The sequence below is a fragment of the Sitodiplosis mosellana genome, unplaced genomic scaffold, assembly GCF_009176505.1.
Source record: "Sitodiplosis mosellana isolate CC-2019 unplaced genomic scaffold, AAFC_SMos_1.0 Smas_scaffold_6226, whole genome shotgun sequence".
Classification (NCBI taxonomy): Eukaryota; Metazoa; Arthropoda; class Insecta; order Diptera; family Cecidomyiidae; genus Sitodiplosis; species Sitodiplosis mosellana.
The window spans coordinates 12,540,081-12,564,757 of NW_022601467.1; the positions used below are offsets into that span (position 1 = coordinate 12,540,081).

Consider the following 24,677-nt stretch of genomic DNA (forward strand, 5'->3'; position numbering starts at 1 on the left):
ATTTATTTTTTTTATTATTTTTTTCACTGTTTCGACATCAAAACAAGAATGAATATGACGGAGTGAATTTGAGCGCAAATAAATTTGAAATTTTTTCTTTCGCATTCTTCCGTTCTCCAGTAGTGGCGCTCTACTATTTCACACTCCATGTTTTACATAGAACAATTGACAGAATATTGCCGGGTGGGTTTATCTCGTCATTATGTATGATAAGATGTTATCGAATAGAACACTGTAGAGATTGCAAAAAATACTGAATATTCGCTTACAACGGCATTGCAAAATTCCTGCTGCATTTAAATCAGTCCCTGTCTTCATTACAAATTTGATGACTATAGTTTCGATATTATTGGCTAATGAGACACTTTATGCCTGTGCAATGTGCATTGACCATTCAGATTAGCCCACTACATACATATTTTGGCTGATGTTGGCTGTTAAATAGAGAAAAAACAACACAAAACCAAAATATCCCAATATTCTCAAACTACTGCCTATCTTTGCCACACCATATAGCACATGCACACAACTGAGAGAAATAGATCAGCGTAACTTTGAATTATATCGAAAAGGTTCCGCCACCACAAACACCACCTCTGTGTATACCTACTCAATAAAAGTGTAATTAACGTATAACTTTTTTTTATGCGATCCGAATTGGCTATCGCTGGAAATCGAAATATTATGAGCAGAGAATCATTGGTTTTAATGCATAATTAAACTTTGGTTAAACCAAAAAGCCAAACGAAAAATGAGTATAATAAACTCAATTTGCGATGTGTGTATGCGTACGTGAGCTCTGGCTATTTTATGCACACAATACACGCCGATTTTCCGATGAGGAAATAAACGGTGGAAATGCTTTTCATATGATAAATAAAATAATGACATCCGTACACGGATTTTGAGTGTAAGAATAATAAAATGTGCTAGATATAATTAAAGCAATTTGAGAGAAAGAGAGAGACGAATCCATGCGATGCTATTGTACGTTGTTCACAAAATGAATGATTGCAAATATTTTTTAATAATAATGCCATGCACAAATGTTTCGGCATTAAACGGTGAAAAATGTGTCGAAAAAAAAAACGCTAGAAAAAACGTGCGTAAAGTGTGGGACTGAACTTTGTTCATAATTTCAACTGAACACTCCCATTGGGTTTGCGTTTTTCTCTCTCTATCTCTCGTTAATTCTGGTTTTACTGATTGCGGCTATTTTCTTGCATTTTTCACATCCTGGTCCTGGTCTATGGCCAATGCCGGCAGGCGAAAATGATGAATTTTATTTCATTCATTCATTCATCCATTTTTTTTTGTTTTTCGAGCTTGGAAAAAATAAAAAGAATATGAAAAGCCATTATAAGCATGGTATTTCTGTGAATCAGATCCTTAAATTATATGCAGAAGATTCATTCAGATTTATAAGTGTAAACCATGCTATACCGTACGAATGATGAACAAAAAATGAAGACCATGAAAACGAATTTATCACCCTTGTTACAAAAAATGTGCGACGCTATATGAGAACGCGTATACGTTTGGTGGCTCTTGTGCCCATACGTAATTTGACTTCGTTTGCCTTGGCATCGCACGTATAAAAAAACCCAGCCTAGCACTACTTTCAAATGTCGACTGCCAATTATCCACATACACCATGCACACAACACACACATACATACAGGGAGAGAGAGAGAAAGAGATCCTCTTGGCTCTCTGTTAGACGTTCGACTGACTGTTTGGTCACAATTCATGCTGTGTATGGAAGCGCTTTTTAATAGAGACCAAAAACTGTATTGACGAGCAACAAAAGGAAAAGGAGAACGGCACGGAGCGAATAAAAATGAATGTGCGACAGAATGAAAATGTGTGGGATATAAATGGGGAGCACTTCTGATCGTGTGCTTCGTCACTGAGAGCCGCATAAACATGAAATATAGGCATACTGCCTCACTTTTTAGCAAATCTTTGAACGTTTTTCGTGTCTACATCTGTCCTATTGTTCGCCCAGTGACTTGCGGTACGTAATCTTCGTTCACCGTTTTTTCTCCCTATCTCAATTTTTCTCTGGTTCTCCCAGCCTATACATAAAACCACTACGGTCACAATTTCACTCATAATAATGTAAGCGATACTTTGAATCGGGAAGATTTGATTGCGTGGCACAGGCACACCAATGTGTGTATGTGTGTGTATTGGCGTCGCTAATGTCCCTTACTTCTTGCTAATCTTCTGCAGATTATGCTAACTAAAATTTATTTTGAAAATATTTTATAGCTAAATAATGAGGCAAAAGACTGTGTCATATGACGACATTATCCGATGCAAAAGATCGTGAGCGACCGGCTACAGCAACAATAATTACCATTATAATAATGAGAGACAAACGGTGACAAAGGAGCACCACACTGATAAAAGTGCCAAAACGATAGCGAATGGGCTGGTGAGAAAGATTAGAAAAGGAAGATAAAACTGGTGGAAAAGGTGCAAAGGTGACAGAGATAGGAACAGAAAGAAACAGGTACAAAACGTAAAACGAACGAACGAAAGGACGCAAACAAACAAATCAGATGATATAGAATGAAAAGAGACGAATAAAATAAATTAGGCTTAAGCGAAACGATCAGGTGTGTTTTAGCTTGTATACATGAACGTCGTCAATGTCTATTGCCATCATTAATGCAAAAGTTTTTTTTTCTCTTTTTTTCTCTTCAACATTTTACGGTATTTTCTGCTGCTTCCTTCGACTTTTCTTTTCGTCTCCAACACTTTGTTTTGATTTGCCATACATGAACACATGAACTTGTTGTGATCTGGCTGGTTTTTTTTCTTCTTCTTCTTTTACTTCTTCTACTTCTGTGCTCTATTTTGCTTTGTTGTTGGATCCATTCCTAACAGTGTGCCAGTTTCTTTTCCTTTCTCACCATTCAACTTTTAGTACCAAGTTTTTTGTCCTCTTCCAGCTTTCGTAATGCGCCACGTACAATACACATGTTTAGTAAACACAATGTTCGAAACTCAAAAATAACGACAATGATATTAAACGGCAGCAGCAAGAGCAGCAACGACAATAGAAGAGAGGATAGAAGAAAAACTCAAACTTTTGCCATAAAGAAAATGCGCCTTCAGCCGTTTCCATATTTTTGCCATTTAGGTGTGTTCTCGCACACTGGCGATAGGCAGGCAATCCAGAAAGAAGTGCCAACCGAAACTCACTTTATGTTAACTGCCACTTTTGTTGAAGACAAATATGCTGCACGTTGCCAGGCTTTTAAAAGGCGATACAAAGGCGCCGTTTCGATTTAGACATCGGCAATAGAAAATCACTGGAAACTTGTTGCTAGCCCTTTTATCCTCTCTCTCTCTCTCTCTCTCTCTCTCTCTCTCTCTCTCTCTCTCTCTCTCTCTCTCTCGCTCCCTCCTCAACTTCTTAATTTGACTTAAGATTTCTTATTAGTATGCTGTTTGGTTTTGTTTTGATTTGGCAGTGTTTGTACAATTTTTCTTCTTCTATGTATCTTGGATGGCCCACCAATTTTCCAATTCATTATTTGTTCCGTGGCAATTTAACAATTTATTTTTGCCGTAATTTTTCTATTCCTTTATGGCTTCATGTTTTTCCTTTTGCCCCGCCTGTAAATTTCCTTTCGCATTTATTTTGTTTGTTCTGTTTTTCTGTGTGTATCTTCAAGTGCTTTTTTTATCTATTCGATTGAAATGTGAATGTTTGTGGGCGTGTGTGTGTGTGTCTCTCTCTCTGTGTATTTTAGCTCTTTGGTTTTACGCTTCGGCGGCATTGAAGCACGCTCTATGGTTGAACGATTGCGATTGGGTCTCTTTTAAAGCAATAATATCTGCGTTTGGTCTCCTGAGAGGATAAACATATAAATTCATCGGGAATACAACAAATGAACTTCGGACTGATTGTTTGTGATAGCCAAGCTGATGTGCACTCATGCGATTGCACATCAAACGGGGATGACGAATAAAAAATGGACATGGCAACCAAAATGAAACGGTTTACTTGCTTCTTTAAATTGGCTGTTAAGCTCATCATTGATTCTTTTCTTCTTCTTTTTTCTTGCTCGAACGTCAAGCCAATCATGTTATCTCAATATATTTGCACTGAACAGAAATTGTGATTGTTACAAAATTGAAATCTCTTTGGAAGAAAATTCAAAGTAAAATGAACTTCATAATTTCCGCTCAGTTCATTATAATTGCGAAAAAGTGCATAAAATATATTGTAAATGTAAAAAAAACTTATGATCAATTGAAGAAGTGGTGTTGGTGCAACAAATTGATATTTGGTCCATTTCGCGATCGATATGCATTTAAATGTAAAATAATCAACAGTTCTGTATATTTTGTATAAATATTACACCATTACAATACACTTCTACCATTCGTAGCGCGTAGCGCAAAGTGCCCAATGCATTTGTATCATGTATCATTAGTATATTGTGTTTGAAAACCAACAACTGAGTAAAAAAGCAATTACACATACACTAATTCTGCCAAGAATCCATTGAAATAGTTCTCTGAATATCGCCTTCATGAAGAGCATGAAATGTTGCTGAAATTCTGAATTTGATTAAGAGATAGAATAGAGTTCAAGTAAAATTGAATGGACTGACGGTTACCGCATACCTAATTGCAAATAAGGTTGGGATGAATCAATTACAACTGCTCGCTGCTATTGTTTCTTCTTCTTCTTCTTCTTCTTCTTCTTACATTTCGGATAATTATCTCGCCAATTGCAATGTGCATTATAAACGAAACTGTTTAATTTATCTTTCAATGGGATTTGCAAGAGTATCTCTATCCTCAGTGAATAATTAGTTTCTCTTGCTATTTGCTCATCTTTCTACCGAGGGTAGTTTGAAAGACGGGAAAAAAGATTGATGAGTGGCGAAAGGGCGAAAAAAAAGAAGAATGTAAGAAAAATGGAGATGATAACGCAAAGAACCATGATAAAATTTGCATTTTGAGGAGTTTCACTTTGTTTTGTTGTATTCATCCGATTTCTACTCAACACCTCGGAGGTTTAGTTGTTTTTTTTTTCATCTCATATCTGTTAAAAATTTGCAAGTGACATACGATGTAGCTCACAAAGCGATGCTGCTAAAATCCTCTGAGTCGAAAACGGTTTAAGCACGCTCTTTTTTTTGTAAATCTATCCTCGAGGGCATATAAAGAATTTTCATAGACAGTGGTTTTCCATTTATAACAAATATCCCGTTTTCTCTTTCGTGCTCTCTCACTTTTTGCAACGAAAATAAATAAACAAACAAAAACGCTGGATCCTTTGGTACGTTCATTCCGTTAGTGGAATCAATAACGACGCGCAACTGAAGTCAAAACAGAAAATAAACATTATCTCATTGTTTTCGTCTTCCTCGAAAGTATATCGCAGTTTTTGTTTGTTATTTTACCACCTTGAATAGTCAGACAACATTGGCAAACGCATCAACACTGCAGGGCAACAATATTCTAATGAACGCAAATAAGTATTTGCCATGTTGTGGATCTGTGTAAGTGTAAGTGCTAAAGGAATTTCAGTTGTGCGAGCAATGCGCTTTTTCCTCCGTTGACTTGCATATTCATGGAATATTCCACCAAAGAAAGTGCCACAGCCAAAGTGTCAGACTCGCGCGCTTTTTTTGTTCAAACATGTTGCAGTCAAATAACGGTTGAAAGTAATAATGTCAGGTGCATATCCTGGTGGTGAGATTGATTTCATTTTTTTCAAAGTTTGGTTTTCCATCCTCAATGTACGTATAAATGTTGATATGTTGTGAAAACTATGTGGGTTGATGGAAAATTCAGTCCGGTTGACATGGTGTCGCCTGTGGAATTTATATGTTCATCGGTAATTTTCTCTAATGAATTTAATTTTCCATCCTTTCAGCATTATAGGTGATCGCTACACGTGTCACTTTTTGTTTGCATTTTCAGCCAGAAGCATAGCCTTCACATTTTTGTTTCATTTCATCCATCAATGGCGGATGAAAAATAGAGAGAACGGAAACCAACTTGATATTGCTGCCCATCGCTTCAGGTTCATAAAAGTTTCTGGAATGGTGCACAATTGGCACATACTGTGAAAACACTTGACGTAAATAACAATTGACATTTTGAAATCAAAAAAATTCCTCTTTAACATATCAACCGTCAACCGGTGGTGTATCATCGAGTAATTTTCAGACAAAATTTTCCTCTCTATTTGTTTTAATGAGAATTCTTGTTGCGAATGTTTACCTCGTGTTGTGCGTCCTAATTGCACGAAAATCTCGATGTTCCAAGCAAATTGCCAATGGGAAAACCGTCAATCAAATTGTCATTTGAAAATCGTATTGGCGCATCCATTTTGATTGGTATCAATTTCTGATTTGATTATTTTGCTTAATTATGTCATTTTCAAACTAACGAGTCAGGTTGTATGTTATGCTAGACGCGGTTCTTCTTTAATGTCGATGTTAGGATGTGTTGCGCTATGGCTGTTGATAAGAAATTATCGAACGCGAGATAAAAGAAAATCAATTATTCATAAAGTCAATTTAACGCATTATAAATATCATCAACTCACTCAGGTTTTCCACCTGGTTGACTACAACATATACATAGATATCAGACGTTCGCATTTGCATTGCTTAGGAAGCAGCATGTTTTAAGGCACAGCATTAATGCTAGCATATCGATGGTTGCAACAGCGACGCATACACGGATCTCGCGCTCACAAAAGCCGCACACACATCTCTCGTGCTCAGTAGCCGTCGCATCAACAAACATACACACGCATACAACAAACGTTGCGTGATATATATACGGTGTCATTTGGTTGCTTCCAATTATTTACGGCTAAGTCTCTTGAAGCCATAGTCCGATTCCGTTTCGCTTGTTTTTGAGCAATAAAACGGACGGTATAATTTAAATACAGATCTAATGTACATACTGTGCCGGAATTTTAATGAATTTATTCCGCAAACGATGGCATTTGACTACAGTTCGTATCAAAAATGATACGATAATAATCGATATTGCCCAACGGAGCATTGGATGAGTGCAAATTTAATTCGAGCATTAAATTTCTCACAATATCACATATCGCCCAGCTATTGAATTAACACAGAGAATTTCACGTTCCAGGAATATTTGTCGTGCCGTAGCAAACATCAAATATAAAGTGCCTATTAATTGATTGAAGTGAACGCCCAATAACCAAATCCATAGTCGTACACGAAATATAATTAACGACCGATATTGTCTCAGTTTGCCGGGAAAATAGATTTTATTTATTTATTTTATTTGTGATTAGCTTTCGCTTTTTAGTTTTACAATTATTAAAATCCCTAACTTTTATTCTTTTATGTGCAAGGCAAGTCTCTTTTTAAATATATTAATACTATCTACATTTTTTATTTCATTTGGTAATTCGTTAAATAATTTCACACCGTTGTATAATATACATTTTCTTGCGTTCTCTGTTCTTATATCTGGAAGCCTAATTTCATTTCTATTTCTGGTATTTCTATTGTGGAATTCATTTGCATATCTAATTTTATTACATAAGTATCGGGGGACGAGATCATTTTTCATTTTATAAACAAGTAACATGACATTATAGTTAATTCTTTCGGCTACACTCATCCAATTCAAACTTTTTAACATAAATTCAGAAGGAGTTCTATAATCGCATTTCAAAATATAGCGCATAGCTCGATTTTGTAGTTTTTGCATCAGTTCAATTTGTTCTTTCGTACAATTTATATAAAGCGTTGAACAATAATCGTAATGAGGTTGAATAATCGAATTGTATACAATTTTTCTTATATCGAAAGTTATTTTGTCGCGGATTCGGTACAATACATTTATTTTACTGGCTAATTTTTTGGTTATAGAATTTATTTGTGCATTGAAGTCCAGTTTTTCATCAATTTCAAACCCTAAATATTTAATTTCTTTGACTCTTTCTATGATTTGATTATCCATTTTTATTTCAAGATCATTCATGTCACTAGAGTTTTCTTTACCAATTAACATCCATTTGCTTTTTAGAACATTCGTTTTAAGTTTGTTGGCATTAAACCAGTATTCAATTTTTTTCAGTTCACGATTTGCTATTTCTATGGCAGTTCTAGTATTTTTGTGTTTTACTATTAGCCCAGTATCATCGGCAAAAAGAACAATTTCGCCTATGTCTGGTATTTCGGGGAGGTCGTTAATGTATAAGAGAAATAAGTAAACACTCAGCTGTGTACCTTGTGGTAAACCAATTGGAACTTCAGCTTCGTTAGATAAAACTCCCTTAAATTTCGTATGCTGTTTTCTATTACTCAAATAGCACTCAAACCATTTCAATTCATTGTCTTTTACGCCGATTTTTTCTAGTTTTTCAAGCATTATATTTCTGTCAACAGTTTCGAAGGCTCGTTTAAGATCAAGAAAAACAACTACAATTTGTTCCCCTTTTTCTCTACTTATTTTCCAATCTGCGATAAGGCTATTTAGAACAGTTTCGCATGAGTGTTTTGTTCGGAAGGCTGATTGCTTTTCAGAAAGCAAATCATTTTCATTTACATATTCTAATAGTTGGTCCTTGACTAAACATTCACATATTTTTTCATCAACTGGTAATTCATTAATCGGCCTGAAATTCGATGCAATATTTGTATTAGAAATTTTTGGGATAGGTGTTACTGTCGAAATTTTCCATTGACTTGGAAAAATTCCGTTCCTTAAAGAATCGTTAATTATTTTAGTCAGAAAATGGCCAGTATATTCCATGGCATCGAACCACACATTTGAGTTACACAATTGGCTCTTGTTCACTTTTTTCGTTAAGAATTTTGATGCTTCCGTAACTTCTTCAATTGATACTTCTTTAAATTTAAATATATTTACCGAACACCCAAAAGTGTCGAGCACATCAACATTTGGAATTTGCACGTTTATTTCTTTTATGCTTTCGATAAAGAAGCAATTAAATTTTTCACTTATTTCATCAATATCTGTGCTTGTAATGTCGTCGAAAATTATTTCATCGCAAATTTTAGCCTTTTTACTTGGAAGAAGTTTATTTAGGCTTTTCCACATTTTCTTTTGGTCTGTTCCTGCTCTGACAATTTCATTTTTTATCGCATTATTCTTTTTTTGTTTTATCAACTTGTTATAATCGTTTCTTATGTTAACATAGCTCGACCAGTTAAGATCTGTTTTATTCATTTTCCAATTATTGTAGCATTTAATTTTTTCGGTTTTTAAATCATTCAATTCATCATCAAACCAACTTAATTTCAGGTCTTTTTCTTTCACTGTGACAAGTTTAACCATTGGCTCAACTGAAACTTTTAGATTCGATCTAAGTAATTCGATTTTTTCGTATAAATTAATAAATTCAAAGTTTTCCCAATGACAATTTCTAAGATTTTCAATTAAATTATTTTGATTATAAAATTTCCATGATAAAAAGGTTTCGGGTATTTTGTTAATAGTCAGGTCGTTAATGTAGCTAACACTAATCGTTTCATGGTCAGTGATTCGTTCATTGCTTTCTGTTTGACATGTGAGAGAGTGTATTCTATTCGTTAAAATTAGATCAATTTGTGTTTGTGTTTCGTTTGTGATGCGTGTATAAAAATTTGAAATTATTTGTAGTCCACATGATTCGAACATTGTATTTAATCTCACTATTCTTTGGTTTGTTTTCGAAAAGTCAAAATTAATATCGCCTGCTATGACGTTTAATTTGTTAATGTTTATATTACTTTCAATGTATTCGTTTATCATATTCATGGATTCGTTTTGGTTCGTATCAGGTGAGCGGTAGAAACCGCTATAAATACCTTTCATATCACATTCAATTATTTCTATGGTTATGTACCAAAAACTATTTGCAATAGAGATCGATTTAATTAATTTATGTTTCAAGTTTTCATTTATATAGATAGCCACACCGCCCGTTGAGCGGCTGTGTGATAAACAAATTTCACTTTTATAGCCATCAATGGCGTATTCATTTTCATTAATATCGTTCGTAATTCTTGATTCGGAGCAGATGACTATTTTGGGATTAAGAGACTTGCACATGCACTGAATTTGTGTTAGATTAGCGATTAAACTTCTGGAATTTATATAAATAATATCTTTGTTATATTTCCCTACTAAACTTACAATATTATTCCCTACTAAATGTTTGTTGTTGTTATTTTGATTGCTGTTGCTGCTTGACTCATGGTCAGAGTTGAAATACCTTGTTATTTTGGTTTGGGTTGGGTGTATGGTTCGTTGACTCACGATATTGCCATTGGTTCTGTGTTTGTTGTTTGAGATTCGTTTTTTGCCTGATCGATTTTGCGCTGTTTATCTGCATGCTCCGGACTCGAAGTGTTAAGCAGGGCTCCCAGTTTGGATGGCTCCGACTTGATAAATTCACGAACTCGAACTTTTTTCGGCCAAATCGATGGATCCATAAGATAATCAAAGTGATCGAGCTTGACGTCTAGTTTGAAGGACACGAAGTTCAATTTGCTCAAGTCACAATCTTTTTTGAACAGAATTGTGCACTTAAAATCATCTTTGTTTGTGACATTTGTGTTGTTGGCGATGAAATCACACACCGTTTCACTTGTTACCGTTGGATGCAGGCCTGATATCCAAATTTCCTTATCAAATGTCGGTTTTGACGGTTTGTCTGCATTTTCACGGCGGTTTAATTCGACCGGTGGACCGAGATTTATATCACGCGTTCCTTCTCTCAGCTTTGGCAGATTAGCCAATCCCATCTTCTGTGTTTGATTTGGCGTTTTTGTTAATTTAAAGCTGCGTTTGGCACTTGAGCGAGATGAATTTGTGATCAACGATGTAGTTGGTGTTGCAAACGGACCACGGTTCAGATTTCCGGCGAACGATGACATTTGGTTTTTGGGCTCAGTGACTTTTTTTAGCAAATTGTTGCTTTCGCTGGTAGACGATTTTATCGCTGACAAATCCACACACGTTTGGTCGCTTGATTGCTTGAGATCCGATAGCATCTTTTTAATGTTGTTGATTTCGGTCAAGACAGTCTTTTTTCCGTCAACAGTTTCACTTGTACTTGGTTGAGTTGTATTCATTTGTTGTGGTGTAATCATTTCACTAGCTGCCTTGTTTATTGAGCAGCAGCTGAATTGAGTGGTTGCTGTTTCGATCCAAAAAACGCAGTTTTGTGATTTGATTTTCACTGCATTCATTGTGTTATCAACGTCAAAACCAAAACATTTCAGAAAGCAAATGTTGTTGCACTTGTTGCACTTGATTTTCGGACCATTAACATTCGACGGTGGGCAAATGTCTCTGTCACATTTGTGCGGCATTGTGGTTATGTTAGTATTTTGTATACGGCAAATCGAATGTTAAAAAACACACACGAAATTACACACGAAAAATGACGGAATGTATGAAACTTCATATGATTTCGATGAAGAAAGACTTAAATTTTCAATTCATATCGATATTTCTGGTATTTATAACGAGTGTATAATTATAAATCGAGTGTATAATTTTAAAGATACACCACCTGTGTGTGTGTGTGTGACAACTTCTGCTCTTCGCATTTTACACTATGAATTGAAGACGATACGTGTTTAAAATCGAACTAATTGCCGTATTTATTTATTCAACGGAAGGTTTTTCGAATGAATCAATAAAGCCACTGAATTTAATTTGAATTGAATGAAAATTCCATTTGATTTCGTGTATGCTGGAATTCAATTGAGTGTTTGCCCGTGTTTAGATATAATCAGGTAGCGCCATCGATTTATTGAATATAAATTCGCTGAAAATAGACAGTTATCTTGTGAATTCATTGAAAATTTCATCGAACCTTTTATTAAATTCGATGAATATGGAACAACGACAATTCGATCAATTTGTGTGAATCCAGCCTGCGCATTGCTGTGTCTAGTGAGCATGGCGGAAGAATATTCCCAGCTACCTGCGACGGCATCATCTTAACGATGAAATCAATCTAATTAATTATTGAGAAATCAAACGTCAAACCCATGTAGAGGGAATTTTGTCCACATATGAACACGGTTATCAATGAACATAGCCAGCTCTGGGTAAACGTTTGATACGGAAACTACGGCATGATCTGTTTTTGAAGGATGGTATTCCAGGAAGAGCGAAAGGAAAGCGAATATTCAAGGCTGTGTTGAACACAGTGTTTTATCAAGAATAGACCCGAATGTGTTTGTTATCACACTTGATACCATATATTAGAATTTTCGTGTTCATTGGTGATGATTGAAAATCCTTAAAAATTCAATTGGCTTGTCTCTAATATCAATCATGAATCTTGTTATGAGTTGAATTGAAAAATATTTGCTTTGCTCATATGCCGCGTCAATTGTTTCCAGCTTGGTACATTTCGACAAATCATCAGGCATGACGGATATGTACGTCGTTCGGTCGCCAACATAACCACGTATCGTGTGTACACACGTGCGTGCGTTTATGTTTATCTATTGATGAAATGACTCATAATAATAATTTTCCATTATGTAAATTGATGACTTGTGGAATTTATTGTTCATTTGTCGTGGATGTATTTAGTGGGCTATATGCATGTGTGTCTTGGATTGTGATGGAAGAATTCGTTTGTTGAATGGCCTTCATGTATACCGATTAAATTAAAATGTGCTTACTAAAATATGGCTTAAGCACAAACATTGGACTAAATCATCTATTAATCATGATTCAATTAACTAATACAAGCTCATGCTTTGCTAGCGTTATACGGTAGGAGCTTTCAATTGAATTCGAAATGATTTACTTGCCTGTCGAGTATGGAATCGCTTCAATTATTAAAGTGGATGAGTTCAAGCGATTTTCTCTCATTTGTTTCAAGTTTCCCTCTAATGCATGTACACACACACACACACACACACACACACACACACACACACACATATATACGACATCATTGGTCGAATGTCAAATGTCTTGCATGTGCAAGGAACTGGATTTGATTATTTTCAAAAGTAGAGATGAGTTCTCCAATGTTATAGCGTTCGTGTAAAAACTATCCTCCAGACTGACACTACGATTTCTTCATTTAGACCTATTCATTTATTCATTTTCTCAATATTCTTTTTCCATGAGATATCGTTGCGTTTAAGTGGAATAGATGTGTTCACTTCAGCATACTATAATCGATGAATGACGATATTCAAATAGAGAACATATCCAAAAATTTATTTGACTTGTGTGCGATGGAAAACGTGCCAAATTGTATCGATTTCAATTGTTGAATCCCAATGGCAGCCCTAGAGAGAGAGAGAGACAGCTGCGCATTTTGCATGCATTCTAAAGCACAAAACCCAAAGCTCAAACCAATTGCTGACAACTTGAACATTCCGCTCGATGCTCGGTTACATACAAAATTCCGGTTTGTTTGGCTTGTGCATCGTTCATATTCACTCTCCCTTTTGCCTAACCGAATCCCGAAAGATTCGGAACTTAGGCGATGTTAATTATTAAACATTTCAACAAGGTTTGAACAGCAGCCGCCATAATACATTCCACTGTGAGATATTTCCCAATTGAATATGTATTTATATTTATTGTGAGAGTGTATTAGCTACACACGCTAAAAAGAGATGATTCCGTTAATCAATCAGCCACCAAACAAGGTTTGGCTCCGAAAAAAAAACATTTTTCTATTAAATCAGCCTCGATCACATCCCACAGCGATGGAAAACCGAAGCAATAAAGAAAATATGAAAGTGAACCGCAACAACAACAACAACAAAATAAAAATATGTAAATGAGGATATTTTGAGCCAGATCACATTCGATTCCTTCGTGTTTGCTATTCGAAATAGAAAACCGCACCGAAATATAGAAATAAAATTCCAGCTCAAAGTATGGGAGCCCAACAAAAACAGGCCGTTTTCAATTCGGTTTGAAAATATCACAACAAACATACGAGCCCCACAGACTCAATGTAGATGGATGTGAATACAAGTACAAGCGTGCTAACGGAGCCCAAATTCATTCCATTTCCAATATCTGCATACAAACGCTTAGAGATGCACGGAATATATCTTAAGCATTTTCGTTCATCGTTTTTCCTCTAGAGACGTGAATCAATGTTGTAAAGCAATAATTTTCCACATCAAATGGGTTTTTGTTATTTCACCGCTGTTGCTGCTACTGCTACTGCTACACAGCCAACGCGATGTACTGCTGCTATTTCGCCATTTATGGGTAGATACGCGAAAGTGCTGAGCCAGTTCCAATGCTAATACCACACAACTAAGTAAGAAATTTGTTTGCGCATAGATTTTATGATTGCCTTTTGTATAACTAATATTCGAAGAAACAAATCTCCATAGTCGATACACTACCCGTACATCGACACCCACAAATGTGCTCATCAAGCAAATAGCCAATTGTTGTTGCTGTTGCTGCTGTTTTTTTCTGTTGTTCGTTCTACTCCTCCAGCTCAGTTCGTCGCATCGAAAGGCATGCACGAGGAAAAACGATTATTTAAAATACTTCAAACTGGATATGAAGAAACCCGATCTCTCTGTACCGAATGTCGAATACGAATGAAATATGCAAACTCATGTTTGAATTGAACATCATGCTCTTATGCCGAGGATACACGAGATGCAATTCTCTTAAACTTGAAGAAAAACATTTTGGAATCGTGAAATGTATGGAGTGCCATCGTTTTGGTGTCGGCAAATTCAAATCCACTCCAGAGAAAAGCGTTCGCCCAACTAATATAGCACTGGCGACAGAAAAACGAAGAAGATGAACACGAAAGAAAAAAAAATGGAAGAAGATGTGGCACAACAGTGTCATAATTTCCATTTTTTCCACTTAAGCTAAAAACAAAACGAAACAAACAAAAAGAAAGAGCCAAAGTGCCACTGTATACATTGATTGCATTGTTCAAAACCGAAAAAAGCTGTGTGATTGTGAATTGAATTTGTAATATGATTGCGAATGACTTCTCGGTGCGGAAGGCAAAGTCGTTTGAATGGTGTTAACAATGCTTTGCTAACCATTGAGTATGCACAAGCGTACGACGGATATACATATACATTTGCAATCCTACGATTTTTATCTTCCTCATACTTTCTCTTTCTCGCTCCCACTCTAAATAGTTATATTGTACGATCTGTGTGGCGGAATGTGTGTGTGTGTTTTTTCGATTTTCAATCAAATTTCCCAAATAAATGTCTGCACAAGTGGCGCGGACTCTTTCCCAAACTTGTGTTATACATATTTTCTCAATTTTTTTTCCTCTCACGTTCAAAGTGGTATCTAACAAAAGGTCTGGTAACATCAATAGCACTTGTCGGGAAAGATATCACCGAGTGAAATATCGCCTTTGTCCACATGCACACAATGAAGGTTACTTGGTACCAAAAACTAAACTTACACCAAGTACTCAACTAATTTTATTGTTTTTTTTTTCTTCTTGTAAAAAGTCATAAAACTTTTTTTACATTCTATTCATTTTCGTTTTAATCGTTTAATGTAAACTAACTTCTTGATAACTAAATGCAATTTCATCGCTCTCTTCATTTCAACAATTGTAATTCAATTGAAAATTCTCGGGTACATATTTATTTTGGTGAAAGTTTTAAAATTAAAACATAATATCCGGCGGACACAGTTCTTGTGCATGTTTGATGGTTATACGGTTATAAGCTATGTGTATAAATAGCATTTACTTTTGATCGTTCGGCAATATGCGCGATTCAATGATTAATTTCAACTCAAGTTTTTTGGAATTGTGGAGAAGTGTCGAGAAAACTGTTATGGCAAATTGGGCAATATTATTTTTGATAAATTTTCAATCAATTTTCGTAACGCGCAATCATAACCATAACTTTCAATACTTGTATAAATAATTCACATACACACACACACACACACACACACATCTCGAGTGGGCCGTAAATAGTTGGATTTCCGTCGTTTTGTTGCCCCATAAGAGATTCAAAATTCGTGGAATTGCCATAGATTATTCATATCCATTAAAGCTGTACCAGGCACACATTTCAAATCCCGTTCATTTTATTGCGATTTGTAGTCGCGGTTCTGTTTCATAGTTGGAGATGGTATAGTTGGCAAAAGAATATCGTGTCTATAAACATCGCGCAGTTGTGTGGCTTCGATTCAAAAGATTCCATCATTGTAAGTTCTTTTTCTTATATTTCAAGTCAACATTTTGGAAGGTCCCTTCTCATTATTCATCATTCCTGTACTCTCAACCCTGCGGTCACATTCAAAAACCAGAGAGAAAAGTGTACAATCTGTTTGTTGTTTTTACTCGAATTTAAATTAAAGCAGCACATTGAAATAGGTGTACACAGTCAACATCCAATGTTGAGTGAAATCAGGTTCATGCGTTGGTTTTACCCAGCCTTGTATAGCTAACCATCATGACACATCTTGCCTACTTATCACGTTGCAGAACATTAAAATGAGTAAACCGTTACTGTGCTCAATTTTGTTCGTCTATTCATCTCTCGTCAGCAGGCAAAGTGATTCACACAAGCGCGAAATAAAAACAACGATATATTTGAAGAGAATGCACGATACGAAAGGAAAAAGCACAGGGAATTAGCAAGACGTACGTTATAAGGTTTTTAACTTCCATCGAAAGAGATGGGGAATACAAGTTGTATATATCCATCTCTCTTTCTCCTCGAAATCGAAGTCAAAAACCATATAACGGACGTCTTGCTAGCTCCCTGTGGGAAAAAGGAGAAGCAGAATCGACAGTTACAAGTATAATGAATTATGCGCGTTGCTTGAATTTTTCTGTTAAAGATGAAAAGTGTACCAATGGCATGGAATTGTGACTCAAAGCTTCGCCAACTGTACATGTATATACATGGAAATCAGCGCGAGTTGAGATTTCAAGTGAAATATCGTTTTCCAAGCTGCATATCATTTTGCTTGAATTCAAGCTGCAAAAACAAAACGGGCAAACAGGCGACATATAGAAAGAAAATAACGTTTCTATTCTTGAAAAAAAGGAGATGGGAAGAGACAATAGCACACGCATTTTTATGATTATTATTATTATTATTATTATGATTGTTTGCGTTGTAAGCGAGCTTAAGTAGGAAACCAAGACTCCACCGAAGAAAAAAAAACCGAAACGAAAAAGTGTCAGCGAGCAAATCTAAAAATGCAGAGCGAGTTTGGCATATAGATTTTGCGCCAAATCGGTTATTCAGCATTAGAAGTTTTTAACACTCTGCACGGCATTGTCCTTGCATACAAATGATGACAAACACAAAATCATATCGATTTTAGTAAATTCATTTATTGGCTGACAGTATCGTAAAGTAACTTTGCAGATTGGTGGCAAAATCTAAATCAAAAACGTGTGTATTTTATTGGGAATTGACGAAATTGAATACAGATGCCAGAACACATTTCTGCTTAGTGCTTAGCTGTCACTCGGATTGTGTGTGTGTGTGTTTTTTTTTTTTCGCTTTTCATCAGTCGTTCCGCTTTTTATATTCCGTTCTTCTCTTCCAACACATTTTTACCATTCCTTAGCGATTTCATGAGTCGTAAAAATTGCGTAAATTGAGAGAAACGTGGCAACAGCATATGGCATAAACTGTTTTTGATTCGAGCTCATCGTTCGAATTAAATTAAAATTCGGGCATAAATATTCATTCATTTGTTTTTGCTTTTCCAATCGATGCGATGACAGCAACCTTCTTTGCCATTTTTTTTTTTCAATCTTTATTCTCTTCTTCGTTTCATGCTGCCGCCATTCAATTTTATCGTCAACGCAGTTGCCATCTTTGAATATACACATACATATTCGTCTCTAATAATTCAGGTTTTGAAAATGAAAATGAAATTGGCATTTACTTAGCATGTTTCATGTTCAGTTGCTTTTTCAATCGTTCAATAATTTTCCATTGTTCGATAGACATTGTGTGTTTATATCCACTTGTGGTGATTGTTCTGATTGCGTTTGCAAACGTGTAGAGAGAATGTTCTTCAGCATTACCAGCGTTTTCTAATAGTCACACACACACATACACACGCACAGTTTTGCTTCTATTGCAATTTTATGATATATTAGTTGTGATATCAACAGGGACGAAGAGTGAACACAGTTTATTTTACGTAATTGATGTCTGACACAAATACGCAATGATATAAAACGTCCGCAGGGGGATACACGCCATATATACCATCGGCGCATAAAATCAGTTTATGGCATCGCTACTTTTCTAACGCTTTATTGTTGTTGATAATTGCAATAAAAATGAGAACAGCACAATGAACCCCAAAGATTGCAAGGAGACCCTGTGAATTAGTGGTGGCATCATTATTCGATGCTGATGATGGTAATTGATATTGTTAGGAAAAACTCTTACAATTTTACCAGCCCAAATGTGCAAACAGCACAAAGGAAAAAAAAAAAACAACAACAACAACAACCGCCACTCACTCATATGGGTTTTTCATCAAATTCCCAGCACTCAGACCATTTTAATGGCTTCGTTGGAATTCTCATTCAAGTTCTATACAACAATTAATATACCGTCTCAATGTTTAATCAGTTAATCAAAAAATCCGAATTCCACATTGAAAGCGCTTTTTTTTAGCATTTGCCACAATCAACTGTAAATCTATAAAATATCCATAGATTTAGTGTAACCCTGTTCACAGAAAAGATAACGTATAACATTGTAAAGTTATTTTGGTATCAAATTTTATTGCGCATAGAGTCAATAAATACTAGGTTGAAAACTTCATAAATCGTCAGTGATGCCAGCGCTTTTATATTTACAACAGAATTCTAGGAATTGTTGTAACTTAATATTTGCTACAATCTCTTAAAAAAAAAAAATGAATCAATTACTATAGGTTTGGTGTGTGCCTGTATGTGTAGCCGGTCTTCATTAGGGGATATTAAATTTCCTCAAAATTGTGGTACTAAGGAGACGACGGAGTTAAATACTATTTTATGCCAGCAAAGAACTTTGCATTTATGTCCAATTAGTAATAATGAGGCACCTTATTCTTTGGGCTCCCATCAAATCGTCCAACTCTTCTGGCTAAAGCGGCCGCAGTAAGAAGAGAAAAGAGCAGAACGAATTGGCTTTCTAATTTAGGTCAAATATTCACTCATAAAAATGAATAGGCAGAAAATGATTGCGGCTCAGAAAATGTGAAGCTAAAAATTTAAATGGATTTTAGCTCCGAAGAGAGAGAGAGAGAGAACTAAATGTTGCTACTATTGTCGAGAGATTCAAGTGGGCATTGAAGCAAGCCTTGTTTCGACGCTGACCACATATACTTACAACTTACATACATACACACATCGCATAACGCACATTAAGTAAATTCGTGAATTGCCACCCACAGGAAAATCATTTTGCGTTCTGTGCGACATCTTTTGGTAACTTGACAAATTACCACCATTTCTATGACAGGCATAGTATGTGTTTGCATTGTATTTACTTTGCCGCGCTAAATTACCACCAATACTACTTTGTGACATAGTAATATTGCACAGCATAGTAAATACAGTGCAAACACATACTATGCCTGTCATAGTAATGGTGGTAATCTGTCAAGTTACTAGTAGTTCTCGTATAGGACACAATAGTATTTCTCACTGAGCAGCATTTAACTCTGGATTACACATGAGTTTTGTCGTTGGTTCACAACGCCGTCAGCACAGCATCAGAACAGTTCATGAACGAGACGATGGTTTGTCTAGCATTATATGTCGTTGAATTTACTAATAACTTCAATCCGTGTATGTGATACGTCTGTGAAATTTTCACTAATTCACTTATTGCTAACACACGCAATGTGTCGACTTGAATTTTCTTCTTGTACAAAATTTTAATGTTAAATTCGATTAGACATGACTGGATTAACGCTTGCCACCCTGAAGAGTTGCCCTCTGTTGTGCTGACACTCGTCTAGCTTGTTGTGAATGCGCTTGTCATTGTTGATCAGCAGCCATGTGGGTACGTACGCATTTGGTGTTATCGTTTTACCAATAATTTGCCACTTTAAATGTGTGCCGGCTGGAGCGTTTGTGCGAAAATTGTACATAAAGAATGCACGGAGATAACTGAATTCATTTAAGCAAAGCTCTAGTGTGGAAATGCCAATGCACAGCGGTAAAATACAAACAGCACAAACTCTTGAGCACATAATAACAATCGTACTAATTGTATTACACATTATTTTTGGCTCCTTTTTTTATATGTTCATTCATGATTGTATCTGCTTTGCTTTGCTTTTATTGTTTCGCCACAACTCTTGTATTTTATGGATTAGACGAACTAATACGTGTGTAAGCAAGCAAGCGCGCGTCTCTCATTGTATGAGCGCTCGCGTTGTGCACAACAAAACAGAGCACACACACAAACCATACATTATATTTAGCACGTGACAACAATAATTTTAGTTCTATGGGAAAGCCGTTGATTTCTCCGCTCAAAATTAGAATCCATGGGCTGCATACGGTACATCTTCTTGATATTGAGGCAAGGCTTTGATATTTCTCAATCATTATGTGTGCGCGAGCGCAAGTGCGCCTCCGTGTGCTTTCTGTACCGAGTTCGACGTGCTATTTACACAATGTTGGGATTTGCGTGTAAGCTAGAAGTTGTACAAAAAACATTGCAAACGGATCAACCGAACACACAAAATAGGTAATACGGCATCGCCACAAAATGCGCTCCGCAAAAATTGCTCGAATTTGAAAAACTTTGCCCAAACCAAATGAACGAAAATCTCGTAAATTCCATTAGTTAAGTATATAATCGCATCATATTAATGGAATTAATAATTTAGAAATTTTGTTATAGCTTCTGGCTGATTTTAGCACATGGCAGACGACAACAGGTATTTACACCAGTGGCAAATTTATGGCTGAGATTCCACAGTGGCAGTGTGTATTGCTGATGTTGCGCCTTTACTTTCATCGACGTTGCCGCCAACGTCGTCGTCGGAATCGACGACGACACCGACAACGGTCGTTGTTCATTTGAATACTATGAATTCTGACTGAGACATTCATCAGTGGTACCGTTCATTATTGTTTTGCTATGTGGCAGTTTGTGCCTTTGTTTTGTTTTGCCAAACTCTGACAAAGCAATAAAACCACATATTGCTATTTCGTAATCTAACTCCTTCATTATTTTGCATTTATTGTGTGCGAACTTAATTTAATGTCAAATCCCTAAGAACGTGAACGTGTTGAAGCATTTCTCTCTCTCTCTCTCTCTCTCTCTCTCTCTCTCTCTCTCTCTCTCTCTATCTGTGCCTAGCTCGCAAACCTATTTCTGACACGCTCGGCAATTTGTGATAAAATAATCATTTTGCTATTCTTATCGGTATGCCTGACTGGCTTTCGGCGAATCTCTAAGTTATCAAATCAATGTCGCTACGTACAAATTTGGAACAAAATACGAGATTTCTTGTTCGCTGGTCATATTCAACGTTAATTTCGTATTTTGACAATGGTTCCGAATGGTGATGACATCGTATCGTAACGTATTTTCATAATTTGCTTTTCTCTCTGGTTTGCTGAAAATATTGGATGGCATGAATTATTCTCAATTTGAATAGATATGACAACAAGCTTTTGCCTGTCTATTGAAATTACTCGTGCTGGAAATGCACAATAGAAAAGATAACCGATTCTGGATTAGGAACGATAATAATAATTACCATTGCAATTACTTTGATGTTGGTTATAGATATTGGTTGTATGTGTCACCATGTTACGATCAATTGTTGGATTATTTTTTGGTTGTCATTCCAAGTACTATGAATGATGGCCAAATGAGTGTATTTATTTTTTTTATTTAGCTTACACACTTTCCAACCATTTTAGTCCAGCTCATCGATGTATAAATGCAATCGACACATTTTACAGTCAAATCAGAAATGATGGTTTTGTCATGTGTCACTAATTCGTTATCGGTAAAATTGATAACGATGAAATTATTGGCGATAATCGGTGATTAACATCTTTGTTCGATTAATTGGACAACATCAGTCTTTGTGGTAACATGAAAAATCTATCGGGTGTGTATGTACAGTACAGCGGCATTTTTGATTTTCGAATTTCGGCCCGTTAATGTGACAAAGCAAAATTAATTGAAACGAATTGCTGTGTTTCATGGCGATAGCAAACCATTTTTAGCCATTTTAATCGTCAGCTTATTTTTTGCTTAAAAACATCACCACAAACAACAACTAACGCTTTGCTTGGTTGGTGGATAACTCCGGTAATGCAATGTGGCTGTGTGTGCGTGCTTCTCTCCCTCTGTATGTGTGATGTGATGTGATTTGGTTCGTTTCGCCTGTGTGACATTTGCTTATATGCTTGTTTGCGTTTGCTCTTTTGCCTTTCGCCAAAAATATTATTTCGTTCGATATATTACGAAGATTTATTGTGCGCCTTTTTCCTATGACAGCAAACAAAGTGTTTTCCACTGCCGTCAATTTCATGCACAAAATACCATTTTCTTTTCCATTCCGAAGTGTCTCGGTTAAACGCGCGCACGCATTTAAATCTACAAAATACACGAAATTGTTTCACTCTGTTCGCAGTGTGCTCTCTTCAACTACGACGAATGTTAATTATAATTGATTGTGTTTGCTGAGCTGCGTGCCGAAGAACAGCTCTATATCAAGTGCTGCGCGAAATATTTGAAATGCAAAAATAACATCACCGAACAACGAATTAAGCGCAAATATACTGAGCACCGAGCGGAAGAGAGACACTGCCAAATCGAATAGAGCATGTGTTCTTGTACGGTTGAGTATTGTCGGATCTTCTGCGTTTATATTAGACACATGAAAAATGATTTTTTTTCTACTTCACTTCCATTTTGGTGTATCTGCTTTTCATGCCCACTCTGCCGAATGATAATACGCATAGCTCGCACTTTCTCTCTCTCTCTATCACTCACTGCTCACACCATCCAGATGCTTGGTAGATAAATATTTTTAATGTTACGATTGCATGTATAATTAATTTTCCCTGGCGATTTATCTGCACTTTTTTCATTCTTTCTTTTTTTGGCATTTAGTTTTGTTTGATTTTCCCTTTTTTGTCTTTCTTTTGCCTTGAATGATGTATGGCACATGTAAATAGGCGTACTGATTGCATTGGACGTGTGTGTGTGTGTATTTTTGTTGTTTCAAATGAAAAATATATAATATAAAGCGGTTAGTATATGCAAACACATATGCACGCGATTATCTAATTGGTGAACGCTTGCGAACGATGACTGAGCAGAGATTTATTTTGGTGCGGTATTGTTTTGGATGTGTTGTTAGGCGCACAATTTCATTTCAAGTTTGATATGCCCAACACCTCACTTAACTCTAGCGAAGAAACAGTTTTGTTGACAACTAATCCTATTTTAATTAATATCATAGCATCATATCATGTGTTTAAATGGAGCTTTTGTCATCGTCGTATCAAAAAGAGTGCTGACGTTGAGTGGTTTCGATGACACCAAAGACACGGGTCTAAATTTGAATTGTCGATTACTTTTTCACTGAGACAACACTCATCATTGCCGTTCGGCATGAAAACGATTAAAGTGTGTGGAATACAATATCAATAGCATAATCAATTACCACAACTACAAATAAATTCAGTTTCTCGCTGAGGTGCGGCTTTTCAAGTCAGTATGATTACATATATGACGTGATGGTCAAATGACAGTATTCATTTACCTCCAATGATTTCCGTACGTTGGCATATGTATTGGCCGATAATGTAGTAAATCGAAACCCGCAAAACAGCTGAAAAAACAGTTAGCATGTTGGAAAGCCAAAATCATAATAATCGATGAAAATGCATTGTTCAATATGAAATATATTCCCATCGCACCCCGGCTGTCACTGCAATTACAAATCAATTCGCATTCTCTCTTTCCCATAAAATATTCGGAATGGACAAAGCTTTGACCACCCATTTCGGCACAATAGAAATGATACTCTCATATACGAACGCAGCACATAGTTTCTGCGGTTTTCATTTATTCAATTAATCGCAAATGCATGTTTACACTATTTTACGAACTCATAACAATGCCAAGATATCAATGAGTCAATGCAGTCCATTTGGTGGTAGGCTGTGTGTGGTAAAGCGATAATATTACCAATATTTCCAATTATTTTAATAGCCAATGGGCCAATAACAATAATATAATATCGTCAAACAAAGTGTCACATGCAATATGCCTCTTGATTTTAAATTCAAGCTGTGAACGCATTTGTTCACTTTTTCTGTGTGTGTGTGTGTCCGTGTGTGTACACGTACAGTGCATACAATGTATTGGATGAATTGAATCAGAGTCACAACTTAAAAATGAAGCAATGATATGATTGAGTTGTTTTGTGGCCGAGAGGGAATGCAAGTTTATTGGCGATTGAATGTACGAATATGAAAGCCATCAAAGTTGCTGTCAATCCAATGCCAGTTTTTGAAGAGTTTGCCTCCTTCATTTCTATCATAATCAGTTTAAGCACTCCCAAGTCTGTCATAAAGATACAATACAAATTCTATATGAATCGAGAAGATGTGGTCGATGTTCATTGCCCCACAAATATACAACACGTCTGATTACTGGTAGTATTGGCCGTATCTA

At 36.0% G+C, this 24,677-nt stretch overlaps 1 protein-coding gene across 15 annotated transcripts in view; it reads left to right on the forward strand.

Annotated features, from left to right (window-relative positions):
• LOC129577783 (5-hydroxytryptamine receptor 1) overlaps positions 1-24,677 on the forward strand; it is a 112,100-nt gene that overhangs the window by 22,784 nt on the left and 64,639 nt on the right. For 3 of the 15 annotated variants that reach the window (XM_055465355.1, XM_055465363.1, XM_055465364.1), the window contains exon 3: positions 2,275-2,518. The exons of the other annotated variants lie outside the window; for them this stretch is intronic. The gene's annotated coding sequence lies outside the window, so the exon portion shown is untranslated. The remainder of the gene's footprint in view (positions 1-2,274; positions 2,519-24,677) is intronic. 15 annotated transcript variants of the gene reach the window in all.